We start from the raw sequence: 4,949 nt of genomic DNA on the forward strand, positions 1-4,949 counted from the left end.
TTTCTCCACCTGTCGGTTTGTCTTGTGTGTGCCTAAAGAACTATGACATGCAAAGGCTTTACTACATTCATAACACTGACATGGGTTCTCACTTGTATGTGATCTTTTATGTCATCGTAGATGATCGTGTCATCAAATGCTTTACAACACCGATTACCTTCTTAAGGTCTCTGTCTTCTACGTGTTCTTTAAAAATAATGGAAACTATAAAGTTGTAAAAAGTCTTTAACACATTGATTATAGAGACAATAACTTTGAGAAAAAGCTTTATCACATTGATTACATTTCTAAGGTTTCTCTCCATTATGGGTTCTTTTATGATACTGGAGACAATTGTGACCTGCAAAGGCTTTACTACATTGATTACATTCATAGAGTTTCTCTCCAGTATGTTTTTTTTTATATTTCAATCTTTTATTAGATATTTTCTTCATTTACATTTAAAAAGCTATCCTGAAAGTCCCCCTATACACTCCCCCAACACTGCTCCCCTACCCACCCACTCCCACGTCTGGGCCCTGGCATTCCCCTGTACTGGGACTTAAAAATTTTGCAAGACCAAGGGGCCTCTCTTCCCAATGATGGCTGACTAGGCCATCTTCTGCTACATATGCAGCTAGAGACATGAGCTCTGGGGGTATTGGTTAGTTTCTATTGTTGTTCTGCCTACAGGGATATAGACCCCTTCAGCTCCCTGGGAACTTTCTCTAGCTCCTCCAATGACGGCCCTGTGTTCCATCCAATAGATGACTGTGAGCATCCACTTCTGTGTTTGCCAGGTATTGGAATAGCCTCACAAGAGACAGCTATATAAGGAAAGTATGTGTTCTTTTATGATATTGGAGATGACTGTGACCTGCAAAGGCTTTACCACATTGATAACATTCATAGGGCTTCTCTCCAGTACGTTTAGTTTTCTGACGTTGGAGATGACTGTGGCATGCAAAGGCTTTACCAATTACATTCTTAGGGTTTCTCTCCAGTATGTGTTCTCTTATGACATTGGAGATGACTGTGACGTGCAAAGGCTTTACCACATTGATTACATTCATAGGGTTTCTCTCCAGTATGTGTTCTTTTATGATATTGGAGACCATTGTGACTTGTAAAGGATTTACCACATTGATTACATTCATAGGGTTTCTCTCCAGTATGTGTTCTCTTATGACGTTGGAGATGACTGTGTTGTAAAAAGGCTTTACCACATTGATTACATTCATAGGGTTTCTCTCCAGTATGTGATCTGTGATGACATTTTAAACTACTGAGTCGTGCAAAGGCTTTACCACATTGATTACATTCATAGGGTTTCTCTCCAGTATGTGTTCTTTTATGATATTGGAGATGACTGTGACCTGAAAAGGCTTTACCACATTGATTACATTCATAGGGTTTCTCTCCAGTATGTGTTCTTTTATGATATTGGAGACAACTGTGACGTGAAAAGGCTTTACCACATTGATTACATTCATAGGGTTTCTCTCCAGTATGTGTTCTGTGATGACATTTTAAACTACTGTGTTGTGCAACCGCTTTACCACATTGATTACATTCATAGGGTTTCTCTCCAGTATGTGTTCTTTTATGACATTTTAAACGACTGTGTTGTGAAAATGCTTTACCACATTGATTACCTTCATAGGGTTTCTCTCCAGTATGTGTTCTTTTATGACATTGTGAAACATTGTGATCTGCAAAAGGCTTTACCACATTGATTACATTCATAGGGTTTCTCTCCAGTATGTGATCTTTTATGACATTGGAGATGACTGTGTTTTGAAAAGGTACCACATGAATACATCATAGGGTTTCTCTCCAGTATGTGTTCTTTATGACATGGGAGATGATTGAGATGTGCAAAGGCTTTACCACATTGATTACATTCATAGGGTTTCTCTCCAGTATGTGTTCTTTTATGATATTGGAGACCATTGTGATTTGTAAAGGCTTTACCACATTGATTACATTCATAGGGTTTCTCTCCAGTATGTGTTCTTTTATGACATTGGAGATGACTGTGACGTGCAAAGGCTTTACCACATTGATTACATTCATAGGGTTTCTCTCCAGTATGTGTTCTTTGATGAGATTGGAGAACATTGTGACCTGAAAAGGCTTTACCACATTGATTACATTCATAGGGTTTCTCTCCAGTATGTGTTCTTTTATGACGTTGGAGATGACTGTGACGTGCAAAGGCTTTACCACATTGATTACATTCATAGGGTTTCTCTCCAGTATGTGTTCTTTTATGATATTGGAGACCATTGTGACTTGTAAAGGATTTACCACATTGAATACATTCATAGGGTTTCTCTCCAGTATGTATTCTTTTATGATATTGGAGATTACTGCATTTTTTAAAAGCTTGACCACATTGATGACATTCATAAGGTTTCTCTCCAGTATGGGTTCTTTTATGATATTGAAGATGACTGGGTGTTGGAAAGGTTTTACCACATTGGTTATGTTCATGTGTTTTCTCTCCAATTTGTCTTTTTTTATGACATTGGAGATGACTGGGACATGAAAAGGCTTTAGAACGTTCATTACATTCATAGAGTTTCTCTCCACTATGATTACTTTCATACCTGCAATGAAAATTGGCACATGTGATATGTTTACTACATTAATTTCGCTGTTCAATCATTTCATCAAGATGAATAAAGTTTACAAATTGGTTTAATGATAATGATGTACCAGATCATCTGGTTTTATCACTTTATATGTTCATGCTGCTTTTCCTCATTATGGGTTGTTTTGCATCTTTTGAGATATCTGTGATGGTTATTACATGGCTAACATTTATAACATCCTTTTTATACGGGATATTTGTTTGATGTATTGCATCTATATGAGGAAAATAGAACAACTCATAGCTTTATAACAGTAAATGCTTTCATATTTTTTTCTGTAGTGTGAATTGTACCACATTTGAATGTAAACCAGGACAAACAAAAGAATTTTCAAATTCCTAGTACCCATAAAGATTTTCTACAGTGTGAGCTTGGGGAAGTTCCCAGTAAAATTAGAAAACCAATTCATTGCAAACTTTTATCATATTCAGAATGTCTACCAAAGATAGAATCTGACAATTTTCTCACAGTTCTGGGATAGAAAGCAGTACATTGCTTCTTTCAATATCCCTATGCTCACATGGCTTTTATCACTTGTGACACATGATATATATATTAATAGAAGAGTAACAGATGAAAGGTTTCCACACTGCATTCACACTGTTTGACTTTTTGTTCCTCATAGACGTGTAATACATGAATTAAGGTTTCTCCTATGACAACACTCTTGACTCTCATAAACTGTACCCTAAACAAATGATCAATTTCACTATAAGAATATGAGTATCACCAACTTTCCCATGGATTATTTGCTTATCGGGAGGTTTTGCAAATATATTTATCACTATTCGATGTGCAATATCTAAGTCTTGTGAGTCTATACACATTGTCAGATCAGTATAGCTCTAGTAGAGGTACAAATTGAATAAAGGTATCCTTTAAGGCAATGTTTCCTTGTCTTTTTTTTAAAAAAAAGGAATGCTTTGATAGATAAATCAGATAACTATATCTAGGTAGTACATTTTTTTAAGAATAGTATAATTAGGGCTGGTGTGATGGCTCAGTGGTAAAGAGCACAGAGTGCTCTTCCTGAAGGTCCTGAGTTCAAATCCTGGCAACCACATGGTGGCTCATAACCATCTGTAACAAAATTTGATGCCCTCTTCAGGAGTATCTGCGGACAGCTACAGTGTACTTATATACAATAAATAAATAAATATTAAAAAATATTGTAATTATAGTTATACTTCAAGTATTGACATTTTACACTCCTGCTTTGATTTAGAGCTTCCATATCATAGTAAAATTTCCTTAGAGGCATAATTGCATACGCTTTCATGCGAAAATTACCTTTCATTTCTTCTTGAACTTTGACAATGTCTTTCAATATGATGGTTTTCCCAAGTGTAGCCTAAAAGACAATACCAGAATAATGAATGATACAGTATTGGAAATAAGGCAAAATTAAAGGTACTGTGAATTTTCACATCACTGGACACTATTTATTCAGCTCAGTCTTCCTTGTTCTCAATTGTAATAACAGAGCACCATCACTCACCAAGAGACATGTCTTCCCACTATTTTGAAAAGCAAAAGAAAATTCACAGTCATACCTATAACAGTGAGGTTCCAGTAGGTCTCCAGCATCACATCTTTGTAGAGACTCTTCTGGGAAGGATCCAGCAAATTCCACTCTTCCCCAGTGAAGTTCACATGCACATCATCATAAGTCACTGCATCCTAAAATATCCCATACATGTGTACATCACAAAGCACAATACTGACATCACTGTGAAGCAAATGTACGCTTCCTTGACCATATATTCATGTAATTCTGGTGCTTCCTCCACTGACTTCCTGACACAGAAGTTATAATGTAAGTACCATAACATTTTAAAGGAAATTGAGTTGAAGGTTCACCTGTGTTGCTTATGAACATTTTAAATAAATAGGGTAAAGACTTTCCAGAGGAATTCCAATTGAGAGGGAGATGTAGGGTGAAATAGATCAACAGTAATGAGGACACATCCCAGAAATTGTAAGAAGAATCACTAACGAGAAAAATCATGGACAAGCAAGATGTATGTGTTCATTCATGTCTTTAATCCCAGAGTCACGGGCAGGTATACGTCACTGAGCTGGATCCCTGTCTGTTCTATGTAACACATTCCAGGACAGCAAAGGTTACATATTAAGACCCTTACTCCACTGCAAAAATCAACCACGGAGACAAAAATGATAGAAAGAACTCAGTTGTTTACTACAGTTCCTACAAAGAAGTATACATTCCCTGCACTTCTGTACTCATCTAGCAGAAACAGGAAGTGTACCGCTTTAAACTGCAACATTAGTAAAACTTTACTAGCAATCAAG

General features: G+C 36.6%; 1 long non-coding RNA gene across 1 annotated transcript; it reads right to left on the reverse strand.

Annotated features, from left to right (window-relative positions):
- Positions 1-2,548: 2,548 nt before the first annotated feature.
- Positions 2,549-4,232, reverse strand: Gm40857. The gene is made up of 3 exons (XR_872550.1): positions 4,190-4,232; positions 3,927-3,987; positions 2,549-2,591 (listed from the first exon to the last, which is right to left on the reverse strand). It is a non-coding gene; the product is annotated as a predicted gene, 40857 (long non-coding RNA).
- Positions 4,233-4,949: the final 717 nt, after the last annotated feature.

The sequence above is a fragment of the Mus musculus genome, chromosome 12 (genome assembly GCF_000001635.26).
Source record: "Mus musculus strain C57BL/6J chromosome 12, GRCm38.p6 C57BL/6J".
In the NCBI taxonomy this organism is placed as follows: domain Eukaryota; kingdom Metazoa; phylum Chordata; class Mammalia; order Rodentia; family Muridae; genus Mus; species Mus musculus.